Source organism: Kogia breviceps, chromosome 14, assembly GCF_026419965.1.
Source record: "Kogia breviceps isolate mKogBre1 chromosome 14, mKogBre1 haplotype 1, whole genome shotgun sequence".
NCBI classification, from domain to species: Eukaryota; Metazoa; Chordata; class Mammalia; order Artiodactyla; family Physeteridae; genus Kogia; species Kogia breviceps.
In genome coordinates, this window is record NC_081323.1 from 11,877,074 (window position 1) to 11,889,718 (window position 12,645).

The 12,645-nt window shown below is 44.9% G+C and overlaps 1 long non-coding RNA gene and 3 other non-coding genes across 4 annotated transcripts; all 4 read right to left on the reverse strand.

The window, feature by feature from the left end:
- Nucleotides 1-8,603: 8,603 nt before the first annotated feature.
- LOC131740358 (uncharacterized) lies at nt 8,604-9,771 on the reverse strand. Its single transcript, XR_009330903.2, has 2 exons — nt 9,689-9,771; nt 8,604-8,848 (listed from the first exon to the last, which is right to left on the reverse strand). It is a non-coding gene; the product is annotated as an uncharacterized lncRNA (long non-coding RNA).
- Nucleotides 9,772-9,912: 141 nt separating this feature from the next.
- On the reverse strand, nt 9,913-10,005 carry LOC131741900 (small nucleolar SNORD12/SNORD106). Its single transcript, XR_009331255.1, has one exon. It is a non-coding gene; the product is annotated as a small nucleolar SNORD12/SNORD106 (small nucleolar RNA).
- A 214-nt stretch (nt 10,006-10,219) lies between these two features.
- LOC131741899 (small nucleolar SNORD12/SNORD106) lies at nt 10,220-10,310 on the reverse strand. The gene has a single exon (XR_009331254.1). It is a non-coding gene; the product is annotated as a small nucleolar SNORD12/SNORD106 (small nucleolar RNA).
- A 1,644-nt stretch (nt 10,311-11,954) lies between these two features.
- Nucleotides 11,955-12,045, reverse strand: LOC131741898 (small nucleolar SNORD12/SNORD106). The gene has a single exon (XR_009331253.1). It is a non-coding gene; the product is annotated as a small nucleolar SNORD12/SNORD106 (small nucleolar RNA).
- Between the last annotated feature and the right edge of the window lie 600 nt (nt 12,046-12,645).

Below are 12,645 nucleotides of genomic sequence, written 5' to 3' on the forward strand. Positions count from 1 at the left end.
CTTTTCCAACAGCTCTTACATCTCTGACAGCCAATGACTATAAGCTGTGATGCAAATACTTTTTTCCGTAAGGGTCATAAGCTAGTAAATCCACACAGTAAAAACCAGAGGGGACCAGCTCTAAGATGAATTATTTGGGTGGAATTATTTTACACCTATGTGGGTCATGGAAAGTTACCTTTTATGTTAACACCGTGGCAGACACTGCTCCTTCCATATTACCAGAGTTTATTGTTGCCCTTGAACATTTTTTTTCTAATTGTGGTAAAATACACATAACATAAAATGTACCATCTTAGCCATTTTTAAGTGTACAATTCAGTAGTGTTAAATTGTGCAACCAATCTCCAGAACTTTCTCATCTTACAAAACTAACACTCTGTACCCAATAAATAACTCCCGATTGTCCCCTCTCCCCAGTCCCTGTCAACCACCCTTCTATTTTCTGTTTCTACGTTTGACTACTGTAGGTACCTCATATAAGTGAAATCATACATTTTTTTTGCCTTTTCATAACTGGTTTATTTCAAGGATACTGTCTTCAAAGTTCATCCATGTTGTAGCATTGCCAGAATTTCCTTGTTAAAGTTGAGTAATATTCTGTTGTATATATATACCACATTTTAAAAATCCATTCATCTGTCGATGGACATTTAGATTGCTTCCACCTTTTGGCTATTGTGAAAATGTTGCTGTGAACATGGGTGTATAGCTATCTCTTTGAGACCCTTCTTTCAATTCTTTGAAGTATATACCCAGAAGTGGAATTGCTGGATCATATGTCATATTTTTATTTTTTTGAGGAACCACCATACCATTTTCTAAAGCAGCTAAACCTTCCTACCAACAGTTTGCAAGGGTTCCAATTTCTCCATATCCTCACCAACACTTGTTATTTTCTGCTTTTTTTGTATAGTAGACATCCTCGTGTGTGTGATGTGATATCTCATTGTGGTTTTGATTTGCATTGCCCAAATGATTCGTGATGCGGAGTATCACTTCATGTCCTTGTTGGCCATTCATATATCTTCTTTGGAGAAATGTCTATTCGAATTCTTTACCCTTTTAAAAAATTTATTTATTTATTTATTTTTGGCTGGCTGGGTCTTCGTTGCTGCATGCAGGCTTTCTCTAGTTGCAGCGAGCGGGGGCTACTCTTTGTTGCGGTGCGTGGGCTTCTCATTGCACTGGCTTCTCTTGTTGTAGAGCATGGGCTCTAGGCACGCAGGCTTCAGTAGTTGTGGCATGCGGGCTCAGTAGTTGTGGCTCACGGGCTTAGTTGCTCTGCGGCATGTGGGATCTTCCCAGACCAGGGCTTGAACCTGTGTCCCCTGCGTTGGCAGGAGGATTCTTAACCACTGTGCCACCAGGGAAGTCCCAGGAAATGCTTCTCAAAATGATTCTCATTAAGAACTTGGGGGTAGGGTGAGGGCGGGTGTGCAAGACTTCACTAGGAGATTGTTCCTAAGAACAAGTTACATCAAGCTAGCATTGTTTTTGATTTGTTTTTAATAGAGTCCATATACTAGCAGGCACAGAGAATGCACTTAGCAACATTTCCTGTAATTGTTGGAGAAAAGAATAGAAATGAGAGTAGATCATGGTCCAAGCCAGAATGAAAACACCGTGGCTGGCAGGAGCAAGCAGTTCTCGGACGCCATTAGCAAAGAGGTTATTCTGGAGTCTTTGGGTTCGAATCCCAGTTCTGCTTCTCTACCAGTCCTGGCCCACTGGAAATAGAATAACTCTAAGCAGAGTATAATTCAAGAAGAATACAGTGGTGCTCACAGAATATAAGGAAACCACAGGAGCTAGTGCAAAACCTTGGAGCTGGAAGCAGAGGGGATACCCCTACATCTGAAGGGGCCAGGGGAGGAGCATCAGAGCCCAGAAGGAGGGTCAGGTAGAAGGACATCTGGAGAGGCATCCCCACAGGGGCCGGCCAGGGGGATGCATAGGTCTTCCTCACTCCCCAACCCCACCTCCATCTCCTGCTGATGCTCCCACCACAGGGCTTAGAACTGACACTGATGTGTCCCTGCTCTAGGAGCAGTAAGCAAGGTGGACTAGGGTAAGGAGGGGACCTGGATGGACAAGGAAAGACATTGGTAGAGCCATTTACTAACTGTGTGACTTAGGTAAGTCACTTCCCCTTTCTAAACCTCAGTTTCCTCATCTGTAAAGTCAGGATGATAATATCACTGCCCTTGCAGAGTTGAGGTGAGGAATAAATTATTTTAAAATGTAAAGTACCCTAGATTAGAGGCTGGTAAGAAATTTCAATAAATGGCATTGCAGTTAGTGTGCTGTTACTATTATGATTCAAGAAGGGAGAAATGGAGCTTAGAGAGGAATGTTTGGACTTGACCATACAGTGGGACAGTGAAATATTTGAGTCAGCCTAGCATTTACTATGATGAATACCACCATTCTCAGCAGGTAGCTCCTCTAGCTGTAAAAACACCAGGTCAACCTGGGCAGAGCCAAAAGTGATGACAAAGTCCTAGTTTGCACATGCCACCATTTTAACACTGGAGCAAAAAAAAAAGAAAAAAGAAAAAAATGCTCTCACCCACCAGGACCACCCCCATCCCAAACCCTCCCACCTGCAAACTGTGGCCCTGTGGCGCCAGTCTGTTTTAGCAAAAGGACCATTTGTTTAAATGGGCCTGCCAAGTGAAAGGATCCAGATTTCTCCTTTTCTCTCCTTTCAAAAAAGCCACAGATATAAATAAGCCCAAGATGGTCTGTTTCTGCCATGACTAACAGATAAAGGAAAAGACAGTTGCCTTCTAAACAAACCTGCAATTAATCAACATTGGGACCTTGGGAGAAACTGATCAGGGGACCTGCCCAGGAGACCATAGGACCTGCCAATTCTACCCATTCAGGCATTGAAGCCAAATTGTAAACTATCGGGAAATTTCATAAACCCCAATTCCGCACCCCCCCCCACCCCCGCCAAATAATCTGAGAGGAAAGTTCAAGTTGGCAGAGATACAAGTTACTCAGAAGGAATGAGGTCCATCAAGGCTTCATCTTAAAGAACAGATGCATCATCCCAAGCCAGATGCTCCCTGGAATGAGGTTGTCAGATCTAGCAAATAAAAATACAGAACACCCAGTTACATTTGAATTTCAGATAAATAACGATTTTTTAGTGTAAGTATGTTCCATGCAATATTTGGGACATGGTTAAAATTATCTGAAATTCAAATGTATAATAACTTGGCATCATGTTGTGTTTTACCTGCACCAGGAATGACAAGGGTGGTACTGAAAGGGTCACAGCTCAAACTCCAGAGGTCTTACACTGGTGGCCTCTGGGCTATATGAGGCTCACACGTGTGCATTGTTCAGTCTTCACAGTTTATAAAATTGGAATCAGTTGCCAACATTTTAAGGCTTTCTGGCTTTCTTTAAAAATTGGAAGCTCCAACCATGTTGGTAGTAGCTGCCCCACTACAACGAGAACAGAATGGAACATGGAAAAGTGAAAACTGATTACTGATATGTTAGATGAAGGGATCGTGGGTAAATTTGTTTTTGGTTGGTTTCTTACACTGTGAGTGGTGGTCGAACGATCAGCAGCCCATGATTCAGGCCCGGGGAATTCGCCCTTTCTCAGGCTCCCCTGCGACAGCCAACCCCCAAAGTGCTGGCTGCAGGATCTGAAAATCTGGCCTAATCATGAAAACTCCCCCGCGGGCCATCTTCCTTCTTCCTAGCCGGAAAGTGGAAGCATCTCGCGCAGGCTGGAGAAACGTGTGTCCACAGCTCCCCCTGCAGACACAGGCTGGAGCTGCAAGTTCTGGAAGGGGTAAAATGGGATAGTAATGAACAAGGGTGGGGTATGGATTAATGAAATAACACAATATGGCACATGGTAAGCACTCAATGAGCACACTTCTTACATCTCCCCAGCACAGATTTTCTCCCATCTCAATGTGGCAGGAAGATCTGTTTATTCACTAGATATGAATTGTGTCCCTATAATGTGCCAGTCCTGGTCTAGGTGCTAGACCTGATTTTACTGAAGGCGTCAACTCTCTGAAGCAGGCATTGTTATGAACCCCATTTCACAAATGAAGAAACTGAGGCTGATAGCGGTAAAGAATGTGCCCAAGATCCCTCAGGTAAGAGGAAAAAGAAGTAGAATGAGTCTGAAGCATCAAATGTTTTGTGGGACTAAAGCTGGGGAGACAAGGTGCAAAGAATTTGAGTATCTGAGGCGTATCATTGCCTTTTGGGTTCAGGGAAGCAGTGATAGCAAAGCCTAGAGACTCAAGGTGGGTGGGAGCTCTCTAGGGAACTTCTCTGACCCCTGGCTGGTAGGCATTTGGGGCCACTTCTGACCTCAGAGGTGTCTCACCAACAAGGAAGTCAAAAGCATTGAACTGGACTTCCCTGGTGGCCCAGTGGTTGAGAATCCGCCTGCCAGTGCAGGGGACACACGTTCGATCCCTGGTCGGGGAAGATCCCACCTGCCACGGAGCAACTAAACCCATGTGCCACAACTGCTGAAGCCTGTGCACCTAGATCCTGTGCTCTGCAACGAGAGAAGCCACTGCAATGAGAAGCCCGCGCACCGCAACGAAGAGTAGCCCCCTCTTGCCACAACTAGAGAAAGCCCACGGGCAGCAACGAAGACCCAATGCAACCAAAACGTAAATAAATAAAATAACAAATAAATAAATAAAAGCATTTGAACTTTTCAGAACCAGAAATTGGCTCCCTCCTGTATCAGTCAGACTGCATTTCAATAAGAGGCTGCAATTAAGCCAAGGGTTACAAACTCAAGAGCCAGACTGACAGGGTTCGAGTCCTGGCTCTATTACGTACTGACTGTGTGACTTTAGACGAGTCATTTTATCTCTCTGACTGTTCCTTCAACTGTCAAATGAGGTTAATAATACAATCTGCCTCATATGGTTGTTGGAAGAATAATGTTTTATTACATATGAAGAACTGTAATTAACACACAGTCAGGGCTCAATAAATGTTAGCCATTTTACAGGGGCTGGTATATTAAAAGAGGGAAATACACCATTGTGGGGAACTAGAAAGCACATGACCTGCCTAAAAACACACACATGCATACATATTAATACATATATGCATAAAATGTTATTCAGCCACAGCTAATTATCAGGCAGGAAAATGGGTCTACTATAATCAGATCTTCCAGTTTTCCATAAGAAGCCACAGTGACCTCCTTTCTATGCTCCAAACACAAAACCCAACAAGCAGGTTTTTGCTTCAAAGCCTTTGCACTGGCCTGGAACATTCATTTCCCACTGATACACCACTCAGTCCCTGATCTCGTTCAGCTCTGTACTCAAATGTCCACCTTTACATTTACATATCTTTTCCGTTTCTATTCCTTTTCCTCACTTTAGTTTTCTCCATTGCACTTATTAAATAACATACTACAGTATATTATTTTTTATTGTTTCTCTCTCCACTAGCAATGTCATGTCCCATGTAGGCAAGAATTTTGTTTTTTTCACTATTGTATCCTCAGCACCTAGAACAGAGCCTGACACAGGGTAGATACTCAATAAATATTTATGGAATGAATCATGTCAATGCATTTTCTTTAAGAAACATTTTGTGGACTCAATATGTCTTCAGGTTACCAGGTTGAGTGTTGGTTCAAGGAATCATTTAGTCAGTTTTGCCTCTTTGAGCACCTACTATGTGCAAGGAACAGCTTTAGAAACTGCAGGGGATACAAAGAACTAAAAAACACTTCTTGTTCTGGTAAAAGGCAGTTAAGTTGGAGAGAGAAAAGGAGTCAAATAAGTCAGTTTTTGACCTGATTCTGTCTCATATAGAGACTAAATCTCCTCATCTGCGCAATAAGAGTGAGAATCATGCTAGTTACGTCACAAGGCTGTTGTGATGAGTAACAAAGTGTGCCAGTCAAGGGCTTCGCTGGCGGCACGGTGGTTAAGAATCCGCCTGCCAATGCAGGGGACACGGGTTCGAGCCCTGGTCTGGGAAGATCCCACATGCCACAGAGCAACTAAGCCCATGTGCCACAATTACTGAGACTGCACTCTAGAGCCTGCGTGCCACAACTGCTGAAGCCCGTGTACCTAGAGCCTGTGCTCCACAAGAGAAGACACTGCAGTGAGAAGCCCGTGCGCCGCAACTAGAGAAAGCCCACACGCAGCAACAAAAACCCAACGTAGCCAAAAAGAAAAAAAAAGAATAAAGTTTAAAAAAAGGTGTGCCAGTCAAGTACCTTAGCAGTCCTGCCACAAGGCAAGTGTCTGATTCACTTTTTTTTTTTTAATATTTATTTATTTTGCCGGATCTTAGTTGCGGCACACTGGATCTTTGTTGCAGCATGCAGGATCTTTAGTTGCGGGATCACAGCATGCAGGCTTCTTCGTTGCAGCGTGCGGACTCTTAGCTGCAGCATGCATGTGGGGTCTAGTTCCCTGACCAGGGATTGAACCCGGGCCCCCTGCATTGGGAGCACGGAGTCTTACTCACTGGACCACCAGGGAAGTCCCAGATTCATTCTTTCATTTAATATTTATTGAATGGCCTACCACGTGCTAGATCTGTGCCACGTGCCATGGAGGCGCCACAAAGGAGGGACAGCTGCTATCTACACTTATCTCTTGTGCTGTCTAGCATGGAGTCATGGTCTAATTTAGGGAGGCAGATGACAAATATATATGCTACATAAACGTACACATATAATGTATGTATACTGTATATGCATAGGCACTATTTATTAGGCAGTGAAAAATAATACAAAGAAAAATATAAGGGAATAGAAAGTGATGGGGAAGGTTGTTTTAGATAGGTTCCCAGAGAAGGTGACGTTTAAGTAAACCAAGGGAATCATGCAAAGACCTGGCGGGGCTAGGCCTGGTCATTCATTCCAGGTTGGAGTGCACCTAAAGTGATGGAGGACAGTTAGACCTGTGTGACTGAAAGGAAGGAGGTGAGGTCAAAGGTTAATGGAGAGGAAGATGGTCCAGGCCATTGAGTCCAGCTTTTACTGTGTGAGGTGGAGAGACACAGGAGGGTTGAGCAGGACAGTGGTGTGATCTCTGGTTTTCAAGGGCACTCTGGCTGCATATAGAGAATAGATCACAGGGACCAAAGGTGGAAGTACAGACCAGTAATCAAAGCTTGGATGATGGTGGCTTGGATCCGGAAGATGGTAGCAATGGAGGTGGGAAAAGGGGTGAATGTCAGATGTATTTTCAAGGTAAACCGGGAATTCCCTGGGGGTCCAGTGGCTTTTGGGGTCTGGGTTCAATCCCTGGTTGGAGAACTAAGATCCCTCATGCCGCATGGCACAGGCAAAAAAAAAAAAAAAAAAAAAAAAAAAGGTAAACCAATGTGGGGAATGGAGCAAAATGTCAAGCATAACTAAGATTTCTGGCCTGAGCACCTAGACTGACAGTGTTGGCGACACCTGGAATAGAAATGGTTGTGGGAGCTGCAGCCTTGGTGGGAGGGGGTCAGTTCAGGTCTGGACATGTTAAGTTGAATGCATGAAGGGAAGGAAAGAATGGAAATGTTGCATCCACACATGAACTCTGAAGGCCCTGTCAAGAAAAATGTTAGAGACGCTCAAGGTGTCAAGGTCATTACAGAGGGCTTTCGATTATGGTGTTCTGCGTTATTTATTGCTGGGTACATTACCACCAAAACTCAGTGACTTGAGGGAATTCCCTGGGGGTCCAGTGGTTAGGACTTGGCGTTCTCACTCCCAGGGCCCCAGGTTCAATTCCTGGTCAGGGAAGTAAGGTCCCACAAGCCGTGCAGCAGGGCCAAAAAAAAAAAACCTTAGTGACTAGAAACACACTTAACCAGGCTTCCCTGGCGGTGCAGTGGTTGGGTTCGTGCCCCAGTCCGGGCCCAGGCAGTTTAGGTGGGTCCCATTTCAGGGCCTCTCACAGGGATCATGGTGTCAGCAAGGTTTCTAGTCACCAAATACCAGGGAAGGATCTGCCCCCAAACTCAGCTGTTGGCAGGACTCAGTTCCCTGCACATTATTGGCTGGAAGCCAATCTCAATTCCTCACTAGCTTGTTTCACTAAAGTGAGCAAGCCAAGGAATAAGACAGGAAGGGAACTAGGCAAGAGGATGTCAGAAAGTCGTTAAGTCTTTTATAACCTAATACCAGAAGTAATACCCCTCCTGGACTTCCCTGGTGCAGCAGATGTTAAGACTCCGGGCTTCCATGGCAGGGGCATCAGGCCGTGGTGTGCGGCAAAAAAAAAAAAAAGTAATACCCCTCTAGCTAGTTTTCTATTCACCGGATGCACTAGGTCCACATACTCAAGGGATTTGGAGTCAACATCAGCAATCAGATTAGAAAGCACAAAGTCAAAAAAACCCACAATGGAATCCTATCATCTTCCTAAGATTAGTCAGATCAAGTATCTGGGGACAAAGTAGGGAAGTTAAAGTGAAACCAGATTAGCCCTATGTCACTAGTCTGGAACTTTCCATGTTTAAACATTAAAATTTTAAGTTTAATATTAAAAGATCTCTCTGCCCCTAGAGCTTTTCACCTCAAGTATCATTTGGTTCAAGGTCTCTATCTCCAATGACCAAATACAACAGTATTTTGATTCAAAGGATTTTATTTTCTTTCTCCAGATAGGAAGGCTACAAAGTTAGAAATTTTTACGTAAGTTTAATATAATACTTGATTCTTCAAAACAGCCAGAGGTTTGTCAGCTCTGGACACTTAGGTTATACAGCAACCTTTTGAGACTGATTCAACCGGAAACTTCATGCTTTCTCAGTAAAGAACAGGGTCATCTTTTCCCAAGAGACCTTGCATTCCAACTCCACAGCTGAGAAACTCCTTAAAAGAAAAAGATAAATCACGATCAGGACTTCATTCTGATGTAAACTGATATGAACAGCTACTTGTTTGGGATGTGGGAGCATCTAGACTTCAGAACTAGGTGGATGTAGAATCAAGTACCAGACCAAGGAGAGACTTCCAACCTGAGTCTGGCACCTCACTGAAGTCTGTGTTGTTCCTGATAATGTCAAAATGTTCATCATCAATCTACAGCCTTTCTAGGTACAGTAAATAGAGGTAAGGGAGACAAACCTAGGACCACACCAAAAGTTATGTTAGTTCTAGAGGGACTTAACACAAATGAAGCTCATGCAAAAGATACTTTAGGGACAAATGGGGGATTCTGAAATGAAATATAAAGTGGATAAGCAGATACCAGGGATACAAAGTGTTATTTGTTTAAAAAGAGAGGAGGCAGGAGATAGGCTTGCTCACTGTGACGCAGCAAGCCATTGCGTTCCTTACCCACGGGGTAAGGAACTGAGGTTGGCCTCCAGCTAACAGTGTGAAGAATTCAACCTTTCAAAAAAAATTACAATCAATTTCAATCAAAACTCAAAAGATGGACTGGAGCTCCTCATCTCATATTATCTGCCAAGGCAGAATTAACTTTTCATTTAATTTCCCCCCCTTTCTTAGGGAAAGGCCTGGTAGTACCAATAGGTCAACAGTCCTGCCAAGGACACGATTTTTCCCTCCTGTTTTACCCAACTTGGAACTGGGTACTCAGGTTACTCCCAGGTGGGCAAACCCAACACCTCTCTATCCTGAGCACATTTGGTAATCATTTTACTAAGGAGGGGTTAACACCTAGATAACAATTTGCAGAAACCTCACCTGTTACAGGACAGACTGAACCAAGCTGAGATCAGGCTGCAATCAACCTACTTACACCCTGACACACAAAGGGCTCTGGTCCTGTAGGAAGTTAACAGATGAAGCCAAGATAAATGACTTGAATGACGGAAGAGAGAAAAATCCATAGGGCAAGCCCAATTCCCACTAAAAAAAACCCCACAGAGGTGGTTAAGCAGAAAACAGATAAACAAGTTATCTTTGTGGCCAAATGCATCAGACAAAACTGGCTAATACTTCAGTTAGATCAACAGGGTCGATCTGACGGGGAAAAAAGCTAAGTCATCAGCTGCAATGGCCATATGAGTCACAGAAAGTAGAAAGCAATGGAGATAACCTCTTTAAAAGAAAAGCAGTTAATGGACGTGACTTACCAATTCTCTCCCAATCCTGGATCCATCATGGTCCATTCAAAGCCTGCTTTCTGCCAACGGTGAACCTGAGATGAAAACAGAAACATGACAGCCAGTCAGCTAGATACCCAAAGGAGTGGGGGACACAGGAGATGCTCAAGCTGGCATATCAGACAGAAACTGGCTTAGAGAACTTAGATCAACATGGTCGATCTGTCGGGGAAGAAAGTTCAGTCATCATTTATGCCAGCAGGAAGCTTTTCGCCTCTACAGAAAGAACCCTGGGGACTTCCCTGGTGGTGCAGTGGTTGAGAGTCCGCCTGCCGATGCAGGGGGCGCGGGTTCGTGCCATGGTCCGGGAAGATCCCACATGCTGCGGAGCGGCTGGGCCCGTGAGCCATGGCCGCTGAGCCTGTGCATCCGGAGCCTATGCTCCGCAATGGGAGAGGCCACAATAGCCAGAGGCCCGCGTACCACAAAAAAAAAAATAAATAAATAAAATAAAATAAAATAAAAAAATAAAAGAATCTGCCTGCCAATGCAGGGGACATGGGTTCAAGCCTTGGTCCGGGAAGATCCCACATGCCGCGGAGCAACTAAGCCCGTGCGCCACAATTACTGAGCCTGCGCTCTAGAGCCCACGAGCCACAACTACTGAAGCCCACACGCCTAGAGCCTGAGCACCGCAACGAAGAGCAGCCCCCACTTGCCCCAACTAGAGAAAGCCTGTGCGCAGCAACGAACACCCAACGTAGCCAAAAATAAATAAAGAAAAAAAAAGAAAGAAAAGAAAGAATCCTGAACTAGGAATAAGATTTGGTTCATCTGTTTCTCTACCTTCGACTTCATGCAGTATTTCAGCACTTCTGTGTCCTGTTCTTGGCAATAACATACTAGCTAAGACAAACACCTCTGCCTTCTGTGCTTACATTTGATAGAGGCCAGCGTGGCTGGCAAGAATCGTGGGGAAATGGCTGGCTTATACTTAGGTGACCGCAGGGTTTTGACTATGTGTTAGGATGTTACACTTTAATGCAAGATGTCAGCACTTAAAACGCGACTTAATACTCTGGGACAGCAAGGTTTAAGGAACACTTCGTCCAAGAAGTCCCACCCTTAAAGTGGCATTTCTGGACTCAGTTAAGTTAGGGAGTTGGGAATTAAAGCAAATAGGCCGACAGAAACACATTTGGCTTTCCTTAAAAATGTCATCACACCTAAATTGGAAGGAAATCTAAAAAAAAGAGGGGATATATGTATACATGTAACTGATTCACTTTGCTGTACGGCAGAAACTAACACAGCACTGTAAAGCAACTCTACACCAATAAAAAATTTTTAAAATTGTCTTCACATTATCCATCCACTTGGAAGCTCAAGTATAAAAGAAAGCTGTTTATTAAGAAACAAGTGAAGGAATGGCATCTGAAAATGTGCCTTAAGGAGCATTACAAAGACATTTAAAAATTAACACCTATTCACTTTCAAGAGGTAATTCACTTATTCCGCTTTGTAGTAAGTCTAATAGGTATGTTCTTGTGAATTATAATAAAACCAAGCACCCAGAACACCTCAAAAAAACCCTAGTAGCTAAAATATGCTAACTGGCTGCCCTTAATCATCTTTTCTTTCCCTCCAAGCTCGCCTAGCAAACTAAGACGTTCCTCAGAGCACGTGTTTCCTACAATAGGCCAAAAGACAAATGCTTACTCCAGAGGTCAGGAGACTGAAGGTTGTTCATGTCTACACGCGGTTTCCTTGAAGGCCCAGCAGGGACCCCTTCCTCCAAGATCCATTCTGTACGCTGTGATCGCGCAAACCTGCGAACCAACAAAGAAAGATCATCAAGCGCCATCTTCCCACAGTCGGAAGAGAACATGGCAGCGCCTTTTGAGGCCGGTGTCTCAGAACTAACTGGCAAGTATTCAAAGACATCAGCATTGTCGATCTGATGGGGAAAAAAGTGAAGTCATCATTTACACCAGCCGAGGACTCCTCAGGCCCGAGCACAAGGCGCGGGCTTTTCCAGCTCTAACTGATCTCCCCAAAGGCGCTGAGGCCTATTTAGAGTCACAGCAAAGGGAGCCACGAGGAGGGGGCCACCGGTAGGGGCGACGGCACAAAAAACGGAAAGAGGCACAGAGATCTCGAAGCGAGGTTTCCACTCACCACATACAGTAGTAAACCCTGGTGCCGGGATGGGACGACACAAGAGGTGAACCATAGTAGCTAAGGATAAAGAAGAGACAGCGCCGAAGACGCAAAAGAACGAGAAGCCCTAAAACCTCCCTTATATAACCAGAGGGGACTCACGCCTGCGCACTGCACCCGAGACGCTTCCTTCCCCCCCCGCCCGACCCGCGCCGCGCGAGGCCCTCTGGGAAATGTAGTCGCCGCGCCGCCCAGGCGGTGGAGGCCTAATGGTTGTCAAGGCCACACTAGCCCCGCCCCTTCCCGGTGCACACGAGGCCCCCTCGCGCTCGTCGGCCTCGCCGCCATGTCGCGCTTCACACGCACCAAGTTGTCCGCCCGGTCCCCGCTCCTTTGGGGATGGCTGAGGCCTGCAACGGCCTCGGGTGCCGTTAA